The sequence below is a fragment of the Cibotium barometz genome, chromosome 53, assembly GCF_041138505.1.
Source record: "Cibotium barometz isolate CiBa-2024 chromosome 53, ASM4113850v1, whole genome shotgun sequence".
NCBI lineage: Eukaryota > Viridiplantae > Streptophyta > Polypodiopsida > Cyatheales > Cibotiaceae > Cibotium > Cibotium barometz.
Window position 1 is genome coordinate 26,025,145 of NC_141098.1, and position 12,641 is coordinate 26,037,785.

The 12,641-nt window shown below is 47.4% G+C and overlaps 1 protein-coding gene across 1 annotated transcript in view; it reads right to left on the minus strand.

Annotated features, from left to right (window-relative positions):
* OVA1 (methionyl-tRNA synthetase / methionine-tRNA ligase / MetRS (cpMetRS)) overlaps positions 1–12,641 on the minus strand; it is a 79,760-nt gene that overhangs the window by 65,113 nt on the left and 2,006 nt on the right. The window lies entirely within an intron of this gene.

The window sequence follows — 12,641 nt, forward strand, 5'->3', positions numbered from 1 at the left end:
ATTCGAGCTATTTGTTTAGTACTGTTTTCATATGTACATGGACATTATCTGGTTCTCAGAACCCATGGAGCATTGTATTCTTTAAATACTCCCAATAAATATATCATATATTGAGGGGGGGGTCGGCCCGTTCCGGCCCCAATGCTGGTGTCCATCTTTCCATTTCTGTTCATTTAAATTTCAAGTTGTTTTAAGTTGTCCATTTCATATTTGTGGTTTTAAAGTTGTGCTATTAAACGTGTAGGTGTCCAACTGAGTCTTTCCCACTTGACGGGATCGGTTTCACTTAGTAATGATACGCTGAAGTTTTTGCAAGAGCACAATGATTGTTTTGCTGATGAGTTACCAAATGAGTTACCACCCGTACGACCGGATGATCATCGCATTGATCTTGCGGCGGGTAGCTCACCACCTAATAGGCCAGCCTATCGTGTAAGTGCATCCCAAAAGAGGAGATCATGAAGCAAGTGAATGAGCTTCTTGAGAAGGGTTTGGTTCAGCCAAGCTCTTCCCCATATTGTTCACCCGTCCTCTTGCTTCAAAAGAAGGATGGATCCTTTCGTATGTGTGTGGATTATAGAGCTTTGAATAAGCTTACCATTAAAAATCGGTTTCCGATTGTCACCATTTGGCCACCTAGTTAGTCCACCCGTGCTTTCTTATCATGTATGTACATAGGACTGGTGTCCATGGCAATTGTTTATGCCAGGAATTGATGCCACTCATGTGATACTGTAGACTTGGCTTTCCGTTGGGACTTGTGCCTCCGTGTACATGCCCGGAAATGCTTGGTGGATTGGTGTTCCATTGGGTCTGGTACCTCGTGTACTTGCCTGGAGCACGTCTATTTTGGTATAGTCTCATGAACGGGGATTGTCCATACCAATGCTGCATTGCATAGCATCTTTATGTGCTTGCTTGCAATTGAAATTGCATGCTGTTTTCATGCTTGCTTGACCAATGTGTAGTTCCGGGTAAGGGGACCCGCGAACCGTGCATGTGAAACTGTCTGCTGACATGGTTATGTGGCATGTGACAGGTGGTAAGTATTGGTCATAAACCTAGCCTTAGGAGTTAGCACTAATTTATAAGTGAGTGTGTACACACTTCATTAAGTTTTGGGCGACCAAAACTCATTAATTATGACCAGCCCGGTCTTCACACACACTGATGTCCCGAGGTGGACATAACCCAATGTCCACCGCCCAGACCTTACCTCCTTTGTACAAAGGGAGTAACCAGCCATGTGTCCACTCTAGCTTACTCCACAAAGCACCTGCCTGCCATCTACGCTGGACAACTCACCACCTCACTCCTCTTCTTCTCTCTAGAGTTTGGCACCTCCTTCATGAGGACTGTTGGGCTGCATTTTCTGCACATTCTCCTTCCCAACTCCATTTCCAAGCTTGCTAAGGTGATTTTCAAGCTTCCTAGAGTGTTTCCGGATGCTAATCACTCTCCTACACACTCTCAATGACTGAAATTCAGCAAAACAGCTCTCTTTATTGCTATAATTTTTGGTCTCTTTCCTGAAAACCCTAATTTCAGTCTTGCTTTCTCAAGTTGAACCATAGGGAAAGCTTTCCCAAGGTTCTCTTCATCCTCTTGAAGACTTTTGTCGCGACGAAAGGCGACAAATCAAAGATCTCAACACTAAAAGGACTTCCATCGTGAAGACTTCCGTTGTCATCGACTCTACTTGCTATTGGTAAGCTTTTATCCTTAAATATGGGAGCAAATAGCAGGAGGGAGGAACCGGATTACAAGATCACATACCCTATGTAGTGTTCTCTTGAACTACGTGCTCTCTTGCAGATTGTTGCTACCATGTGTTGGTGGAACAATAGAGAGCAGATGGTAGGGAACATGGGCACTTGAGAGGGTAGTGTGGGTTGCAAGTCTACATCGACAACCACTTGTTTGCAATACTGTATTCATATGCATTGGTATGGAAATCTGGTTAGAAATGCCCATGACACTATGTACTTGATTCTCCCAAGATCAATATACTTTATTTGAGGGAGGGGTCGGCCGTTCCGGCTCATTGTGTGTCTCTTGTCAATTCAGCAATTTACTTCTTGTATTTAAGCAAGTGTCCATCAAATCTTAGTGTATTTAAGTGTATTGATTAGCATTGTGTATAACCAAGTTACACCAGCCCTCCCTTTCCTCTCCTCTGCCATCTCAAGCCCATCTTTGTTCCTCAGGCAGCGCCCTCAGGTTGTGGGTATTTCTTCATTGTCTCGGCAAGTTTCGGCCTCTTCTGGTCTTCGCCCCAAGAAGACTCCATGGCAGCCACTCGGTCTCCCCCGACCGAGGCCGCCGTTACCTACCTTTCATTTTTTGAAGCGGACCTGCAGCTTCTCACTACGACTCTGTCGCATCCCTAGAGGGCTCCACTCCGGTATGCAAGATTGTCGGTAGCCGCCCCGCACATGGCCAACTCAGAGATCTTCTTCAAGCTAGCCTCCTAGGTGCACCAACAAAGATCGCAGATATTAATCCTTTGGGACGCGGCTACTACCAAGTTGAGTTCGACTCACCAGCGACGTATGATCTTGTCATGTAGCTGAGCCCCATTGCATTGCGTACGGCCCAGGCCTTCTTTGCACGGTGGCAGCACGGCTTCGACTCGGCATCTAACCCATTTGATGGAGTTTCAAGCTTTCCCATGATAGTCTACTTTCCAGGCCTCAGGAAGGAATACCTTCCTCTTCTCCCAGTGATTGGTGGTGCCATCGGGAGAGTGATGGAATCCCCTCCCACCGCTGCCTCGGCCCTCGCACGAGCAACGGGGATTCCATCTCTCCGCACTTGTATTGCCACGCCGGATTCTGTGCCTCACATGATATCTATTCCCAGTCTTCGGCGCGATCCCATTATGCAACAAGTGGAGTACTCCGGCCTTCCAGGCCAATGCTTTATCTGTAGACAGATGGGTCATCTGGCCAGAGTTTGCCCTCGGCGTTAGACTAGGCGACCGCCCCCAATAGTTCCCCCTTCTACTTCCCATTCAGATCCTCATCAGGGGGCCGAGGGAGGAGTAGGTTCCTAGGCCACGGAGCACCAGGTTCCGACCATGGAGGACCCATCAGTCGGAGAGTGGCAGACGGTTGGCCCCCGCCCCGGTCGCTAGCTAAGCGTCGCTGCCGTGAGCGCCAGGTTGGCAACATGCAAGGGGATTCATTTCGGAACCATTTCGAGCAATTATCACAACACCCGCCCGTAGACGGCGAGCCCCCTCTAGTCACGGAGACGCCGGCCCCGCCCCCGCCTCGAGGTGGCGGCCGATTCCTTGTTACGACTTCTCCTCTGGCCTTCAGTGCCCAGTGGGGCAGGTTGACCCCCCACACACTTCGTCAAGCCTTCCCCAACAACCTTCCTCTTCGATGGATACCTCTCAACACTCACTTCGTCGAGCCTTCCCCAGCAACCTTCCTCTTCGATGGATACCTCTCAACAGCGTCCCTCTCCAACCTCTCCGCCTTCCCACTCCCCCTCGCTTCCTCCCCCACCCTCGCCTCGGACTCTTCCCGCAGTCGCTCCATTTGCCTCTTCCTCTTTCTCCGTGCCTGCAAACCCCCCCCCCTCCCCCCCTTCCGCTTGGGGATGACCATTGCAACCTCACCAGTGAGGGCTCTCCCACCCAAGTCTTCAGGCGGGCCTCCCAGGATCTTTGGGCAACCTATGGATTATAGTTTCTTCTGGTGTCTTCCGACGGAATCTTCTCTTTCCACTTGAGCGCAGCCCTCGAGACAGAGTGGAATTCAGAGTCCGTGGCCGCTACCATACAGGATTAGGCAGTTGAGCTATCGCATCACTTGCAAGATCTCCTGATCACAAACGTTCTTACTCATCTATGGGCTTTGGCCAGGATGGAGCTTGGTGGATCAGCACACCGAGACCAGGGAGGGGAGATGGTGACCTCCAGCCTAGAGGTGCTGTTTTTTGTGTTCATGCATACCTCTCTCGCAGTACCTCTCCCCCTGTTACGTTCCAGGGCTAACTAGGGTTAAGACCCTTGGGTTGGGTTAACCATAGCCCAGGGTTAGGCATCTTAAGTGGGGGGGATTAGTAGCTTTTATGAGACATGTGCTGGTTTATAGGAGGCCTATATAAGTCGGTGTTATGGGACGCCAAGGACTTTGCAAGTGGAGCCGTCTCAGATGCTACTGTCCCCCTTGCTCGGGGGTGAGCCTGAATGGCTCTGTGGTTGGGCAGTGAGCTTGATGCTATGTCCTTTTGTTTCCATGTTTATGCTTAATCGTAGGGTTTATCTGGTTGGGCCATTACATTGGTATCAGAGCTTGGACGGAAGGCGGGTAGTAACCGGGCTCAAGGGAGAAGATCAGTGTGGTTGGATGTGTGGGAATTTTGCAAAGAACTCCATATCCATGTGAAAAAGCAGAGAGAAAAGCATCATGCTTTTCGTGCTTTTTTGAGTTCTACGCAGGGGAATTCTTTGCCCTAAAACCTTCTGTCTGTACCCGCGCTTTTGGATCTCTAGGCTTCATTCGACAGCTTTTTTCTCCATGGCTGAACTATCAGGGTTTTCTGTGCGGACTTGTCGCCCTGTCTGCGAGGGGTATGCGTAGATTTGAGGTTGATCTAGAGCTGCTGTGAACAGCCCTGCTGGTTGCCATGATAGCCATGATACAGGAGGAAAGAGAGGTGTGAAGAGATGATCATACGTGGAGGTTTTGACGTGTAGAGAAGGCTGTACGGGCACTGCCCAGAGAACAGAGAGAAGGGAAAAGCACTGCTGTGAGCCGATTCAGGCTGTCCTGTGTGACTGCCCATGTGTGGCCGTGGTACCCATGAGTGGGCATGCCCGGGTGTGAAGGGGGACGCCCCATAACTGGGCTGGATGGCCAGAATGTGGGCGCATATCAGCAAGGGCCGAGTACTCTATATATGGCTGGTAGGTGCGTGGTGTGTGTAAAAAAGCACATGTGGTGCTTTTTGCCAAAATAACAGGTTGATTTGGAGCTTTTTTTTGGTGGGTGCACATCTGAGATGCTATTTTTGGATTCAAGTGTGCTTTTTTCAGGTGTTTGGTCACTTATGCACACAAAATTCTGAAGTCGACCAGAATTTGTGCCTTTTAACACCCTGAGCTGCTTGCTTTTGATCTCTTTTTTGTGCATCACCTCTGCTCTCGCCTGTTTAGACAAGTTTACACCTCCACCTCAAGCTTTTACTTTCTTTACAAGTACTCTTTCTGGACAGATTCATGGCTGAATACATGGATACCTTAGTTTCATCTGTGGAGGTGTCTGGACCTTTATCAGCCTCTCCTGCAACAACTCAACTTGGGGTAACTACAGTATCTATTGCTCCTACGCAGGATGGTGATACAGTTCAACCTAGTATACCACAAGCGTTCCCCCAGTATGTGGGACAGCCTATACCCACTTTACAAACAGGTGTGATCCCAATTTTTTACATGCTTTTTCACAATTTGCTACTCCGTATTCTCAGTATATGGGTTATGCACAACCTCCTCTACCTTCGACACAACCATCTCCTATTCCTCAACCTCCTGCATCTCCACAAGTGGGTACTTTGTATGCCACTGTGCTTGATCTACAACGACAACTCATGGAGCTACGCTCCCAGGCTCCCCAAGCTTCAGCTAGTAATCCTCCTCCTCCTCTGCAAGTGCCTTTTCATCCGAAATCGTTTTCCGGTGAGAGGAAGAGTGCAAGGGGCTTTACTTGGATAGTTGGCTTGCAAAGTGGACCACCTTTTTTGATCTGAAGAGATACACTGATGCTCAGTGTATTAGTCAGATTCAAATTATGCTTCAGCATGAGGCATCTGCCTGGTGGAAGGACCTTCGTGAAAAGCCGACAACATGGGCTGATTTTCAGCAAGTGTTTAAGCAACAGTTTGTCTCGATCAACAAAATTGAAAACTTTCGTAAGTTGTTCAAATTGGAGATGGGAAAGAAGAGCCTGGACAACTATTCCCAGGAGTTCAAAGACTTGGTGAACCGTTGTAAGGCCCTTGAGGAGCCTCATGTGTTGGTGTATATGCTTTATTTATTCAGACTACCTCCAGATTATCAGAATGAGGTTCTACGGAACTGTATTCATTCTTTGGACGACATCTACCGTTATGCCAAGAATTTTGATGACACCCTTGCTGTCAGAAGAGGTGGTGAGCCTGCGGGTGAGTCTACACGCAAAAACCAAAAATCCTCTAGTTGCAGCATCCCAAGATGGTCAGTCATCACGGCACAATCCCAAAAAGCGTCTAGAGGCAAGAAAAGATCCACTCCACAAACCGAATAACAGTTAGCAAAAACGAAGAAAGAGAACTTGTGCTTCGAGTGCAACCAGCCCGATCATCACTATCATGATTGTTCGAAGAAGAAGTCTTCAGGGGGTAAGACCTCGGTACATATTACGGAACTACAAGGTAACTCTTTGATCTCTTCAGTTGAAATTCATCATTTGGCCTCAAATAGTTGCCGTGGATGTCACATGAGTGAATCTGCTTTCGGTCCGCCTGATCTCCTCCGAGTTGAGGGATCTGTAGGCGGCCAAAGGGTGCGGATTCTATTTGACAACGGTTCTACTCACAATTTTATTTCTTCACGTTTGGTACAAACACTCCGACTACCCACGGAGGTAAGTGATCATCGGTATGTGGTCAACCTTGCTCGGGGTGCAGATGTGGAAGTGTGGGATCGAACGGTGCCTAGACTGGAGATCCAGATTCAGGACTACCGGGAGGCTTTGGACTTCCATATCATGAACCTTGATAGGGTGGATATGATTTTGGGAATGTCCTGGTTTTTTGACAAGAGCAAGACGATAATGTTAGATTATCGGACTCATAAGCTCTCGTTTGTTCATGATGGTGAACTCTATGTAATCCGGGGTGATGTCCCCCATGGATTTTCTAATGTAAACTCGACTCAGGCTTTGACCGAGGATATGTATGAATCACTTTTTGATCCAAAATATGTCTTTTTGTTGTTTCTATGATCTTTTCAATTGTGAAATTTTGTTAAGATCATCTGCTTTAGAGTGTAATTCTATCTCAAGCAATAGTTGTACTAAAGAACAACAAATTTTGGATGATATTTTAAAAGAGTTTAGTGATGTATTTCCTAACAAGTTACCAGATGGTCCGCCACCCGAGTGGGGTGTTGACCATGAGATTGAGCTATTGCCTGGTAGCCATCCCGTCTCCCGGCAACCTTATCGGTTTAGCCAGTGGGAAGAGGACGAGATTGCTCGGCAACTGCAAGAGTATCTCAATAAAGGTTTTGTTCAATCTAGTAAGTCTCCATGGGGCGCTCCCGTTCTTCTGTCACAGAAGAAAGATGGTAGTATGCGCTTCTGTGTGGATTACAAAGGCTTGAAGAAGCTCACTATCAAGAACAAGTATCCTTTACCGAGGATGGATGACTTGGTGGATCGTCTTCAGGGTGCTAATTATTTCACCAAGATTGATCTATGGTCAGGCTATCATCAGATAAGGATTAAACCTAAGGACGTGCCTAAGACTGCGTTTCGGACGTGCTATGGGCACTATGAGTTTTTAGCCTTACCTTTCAGGTTGACTAATGCTCTTGCTACTTTCCAACAAAGGATGAACGATTTATTTCATCCATATCTGGGGAAGTGTATTGTTGTCTTCCTGGATGACATACTGATTCACTGTAGGCCATTAGAAGAACACATACAACACCTCAAAGTCGTCTTAGAGATTCTCAGACGAGAGAAGCTGTATGCAAAGGAGTCAAAATGTGACTTCTTTAAGTAGGAACTCTTGTATCTAGGTCATGTCATTACCATTGACGGTGTGAAGATTGATTCGGAAAAGGTTCGAAAAGTCCTTGAATGGCTTATTCCAAGGACGATTAGGCAAGTGAAATCTTTTTTGGGATTCACTAGCTTTTTCAGGAAGTTCATCGAGGCTTATGCCAAGATTGCCGCCCCTTTGACTGAACTCTTAAAGGGGGTGAGAAGCAAGAAAGGCAAGATAAGTCCTCCGGTGGTTTGGAGTGACAAGTTGGACCAGTGTTTGAGCACTGAAGGAGCTTGTTACCTCGACGCCTATGTTGCTGATTGTGGATCCCAGTAAACCTTTTGTGGTTGAAACGGATGCAAGTGATTATGCAATAGGTGCTGCCCTATTCCAGGATGGGAGGCCCATAGCATTTGAAAGTAAAAAGCTTTCAGATACACAGATGAGGTACCCTACCCAAGAAAAGGAGCTTCTGGCAGTTGTCCATACGTTGAAGATTTGGAGACACTATTTGTATGAGTCTCGATTTGTAGTCTGGACAGATCCCCATTCATTGAAGTATATTTGTGATCAGCCTGACCTGAGGGGTCGGAAGGCCAGATGGGTTGACCTCATGTAGGAGTTTGACTTTGAGATCCGTTACTGTAGGGGAACAACCAATTGGGTTGTTGATGCCCTTAGTAGGATCCCCGAGGTTAATGCTATCTCTTTTGCTGAGATAACGACTGACTTTTATCTCAAAGGGCATTGGCAACAAGATTCCCATTTTGGTCGAATTTGGCAATTGGTCCGGGCCGAAAGCAGCCTGCAAGATCTGAGTGTTCCGGACACTCCGGTGAGTGCTGCTCAGAGAAAGATATTGGAAAAGTATTCCATTAGAGGTGGATTACTGTTTAAGGATGGCAAGGTTTGTGTGCCCAGTGATCTGGACGTCCAAACTTTGATATTACATGAGTGCCATGATGCACCTAGCGCAGGGCACCTGGGCATACATAGAACCTTAGCCTTGGTTGGCTGGCATTTTTATTGGCCGCGCATGAAGGCCTTTGTCGAGGATTATGCGCGGAAGTGTTCCCAGTGCCAGCTTAACAAAGCTGAGAGGCTTAGAGTTTGTGGGTTGTTACATCCTTTGCAAATTCCTGAGAACAAATGGCAAAGTATCTCGATGGATTTTGTAGTTGGATTACCTTAGACTAATAGGAGTCATGACTCAATCTGGGTTGTTGTAGACCGATTGACGAAGATGGCAAGATTTATCCCTACTAAGTCGACGGTGAAGAGTCACGAGTTGGCTCACCTCTTTGTGGAGCAGTTGTACAAGCTTTATGGACTACCTAAGGAGATTGTGAGTAACAGGGATCCCAAATTCACAGCACAATTTTGGCAATCCGTATTTTCCAAATTGGAAACACGCTTGAGTATGTCATCCCTAGATCATCCTGAGTCAGATGGTCAAACAAAGAGGACTAACCAAACTATGGAGAATATATTGAGGGCGTATGTCTCCAAGAGACAGCCTGAGTGGGAGACCTCCCACAAATTGAGTTTGCTTATAATAGCAGTAAGCATGCGGCTACTGGTTATAGCCCATTCATGCTTATGTATGGTTATCAACCAAAGTCACCTATAGCCGTTGGGTTAAGGGAAGTCAAATTGCAATCGGCAGTGGACTTCTTGCAAGATATGCAAGACATGCTGAAAATTGCAAGGGAAAGCGTAAAGAGTGCTCAAGATCACGCTCAGTTTTACGCCAACCAACGACGAACTCCTAGATCCTTACAAGAGGGCATGTGGGTGTATCTTAAAGTCCCAAAGGACTCTAAAACGATGAGAACTGGTAAGGTTTACAAGCTGTCTTCTCGATGTTGTGGTCCTTATCAGATCATAAAGAAGATTAGTGAGGTAGCTTATCGGTTAGCATTTCCTTCTAGAATCAAGATTCACCCTGTTTTTCACATCAATCGTTTAAAGGAACGTCTGGGTGAAGGTGATGAGATTGTCCCAGTGGAGGAGATCCCTAACCTCGAGGATATGACTAGGTATATTCCCCTAGAGCTCGAGTTAGTTCTGGATCAACGTACAAAACAGTCTCGGAATACAGTTTATTCAAAGTACTTGATCAAGTGGAAGGGACGGTCTGAGGTCGAGGCTAAACAGGAGTCAGTGTGTAGTTTGAAGAGTCGATTCCCCGAATTCATTGTTGAAGACATCAATGGTTCATAAGGGAGGGAAGTATGTTATGTCCCAAGGCTAACTAGGGTTAAGACCCTCGGGTTGGGTTAACCATAGCCTAGAGTTAGGCATCTTAAGTGGGGGGATTAGTAGCTTTTATGAGACATGTGCTATATTTGGCTCCTGGTTTATAGGAGGCCTATATAAGTCACTTTATGGGTCAGTTTTGAGGGAGAGTTGCTCAGACCTGGACTCGAGGCCTTGAGACTACTCCATGCTTACATCCAATGGGTGTGTACTGGTGGTATGGGACACCCGGGACTTTGCACGTGGAGCCGTGTCTCGGATGCTACTGTCCCCCTTGCTCGGGGGTGAGCCTGAATGGCTCTGTGGTTGGGCAGTGAGCTTGATGCTATGTCCTTTTGTTTCCATGTTTATGCTTAATCGTAGGGTTTATCTGGTTGGGGCTATTACACCCCCCTTCTTACAAATACCTCCATTGTGATCGATGGAGCACGGAGTATGCATACTCTCGCGCTTGGGCAGAGTGGCAATACATGGAGGGCAGGATCCATGCCCACTTGGCACAACTCCGCACCGAGACAGATTGTGACTATTCCCCGTCTAAGCCCGCGCCCAAGACTCTTCAAATGGAGGGCAGTTCCAGTAGTTCCGCCTCACACAAAGATTGACATGAGGATTGTCTCATGGAACATTCAGGGCTTAGGGAGGCCTCAGTGCTTTCAGAGACGAGGCGTCCTTAGAGGAGAGTTGCATCAAGCTATGATGGGGGGATCTATCGACATTCTTTTCCTCCAGAAGCACCATCTTACTGAGAGGCGTACCCACCGTTGCAGGAAGATTCTACCAAGCAAGTGTCATACTTTTTGGTCTCCATCCTTCGGCCCTTCAGGGACGCAGCGAGGCGTGTGTCTCTCTGTGAGTGAGCAGCTTTTGCCGTCTGGACAGGATCAAGAGTCATAGTTCCAGGTCGTGCTCAGTGGGTCCCAAGTGATGGATGCGCATGAGAGAGTCTGGAGACACACGAGAGAGGTGGTTCCCCCCTCCCTTCGGTCTTTCTTATTGACCCCTTTCACTGCCCTAAAGAGTCAAGTCATAGGAAGGGAGTTTAGTACCTCTTTTGGAGGGCCAAAGGCCACTAAATACATGTACCTTTTTGTACTATATGAATATACTGAATACACAACCATCTCTCTCTCTGTCTCTCTATCCCCAGTCTGGGACGAGCCAGCCAGGGTTCCACTCTAAGCGTCCAAGGTCAGGTGTTCAAGTCCCGTACATGGTCTTGGTGAAGTGTGCAAGTCCCGCACATGAAGCGGTGCCTATCCGTACTGTGAGTCACCCTTTGGAATGATGATAGGTGTTCCCAACATTAGGCTTGTAGCCAGAAGGGTTCTACCCAATACTTGGGCCATGTGGGGCAACCCATGGACCATGGCTTTGGCCCATGATGCCCCATTGCATGTGTGGCCAGCCCTTATAGGGCAAGGGCCCAGTTGGCCAGCCCCTAGTGGGCATAGACTGGCTGTCGGCCTGGGCAGCCAGTCGGCCAGCCCAAGAGACCTCAGCCAGTCGGCCAGCCATGGAGGGGCCAGTCCAGCTCAGCAGCAAGACGGCCAACACATGTGAAAAGAGCCAATTATTAGGCGCATAAACATGTCGTGGAGCATGTTAAAACAGGCCGACGGCTGTTTTAAAACCCACCGACCAGCATATGTTGATACTATAAAAGCGTGGGCTACTTAGTCTTTAGGCATCTCATTATTCACAAAGTGCTGAAGGTATTCAAGGGCCAGGACAGGCAAGGGAATTCCTAACACAACGGTGAACTTGAAGGTCAAGATAGAATCAGGGCATCTTCAAGCTGAAGGTTTACAGCCAAGGAAGATCTCCAAGAAGTCAGTCTTTTTCATCATTCAATAAAGCAAATACACCAATCCTTGGTGGGGGCCCTTCAGAGGGTATTTGGGACCCAATAGGGTGTACCGTACCTCTCTCTCTCTCTCTCTCTCTCTCTCTCATTTCCACTACATTGTGCAATCGTCAAGAACCAAGGTGGTGAATATTCGTTATCGAAAGTATGATTCTGTCTGTAACCTTCCACATGTTACACACATGGACATGACTACTAGCCAGTTGGGGCTGCCCAAGAAGCTATCATGGAGTACTCCCAAGGGATGAAGTTCATCCAAGGGATCCAAAGCTAATCCTTGATTTGCAGCAGATAAACATTAGGTTTAGGGCACTAGCCAAGCTCACACAGGCTCAGGTGGCGGGGAAGCTGACGTCGGCCAGGCATTGCAGAGGCTTGACTCAGGTCAATGTTGATTATGTGATTTATTTGTCCACTGGAGCTGGCCAGTCAGCCAGTTGACCTGGCTGTCAAGAGCCTATAAAAGGCATAGTCTTGTTCATTGTTAGATATCTCACTCCCCAAGGAATCAAGTCATAGGAAGGTAGTTTATTAGTGCCTCATACATTTTTGAACTATATGAATATTCTGAATACACAGCCATCTCTCTCTCTATTCTCTATTATTGTTGATTGTTCTTGCATCAAGAGTCCCTATGCGGTGCTTAGGGCTGAAAGAAGACTACCAGAGCTTCTACATGTCACAATCCAAGAAAGGTAATGGGCCACCATGGGTGCACCTCTAAGCTATTGCCCCCTTCTTTAAAGATCAA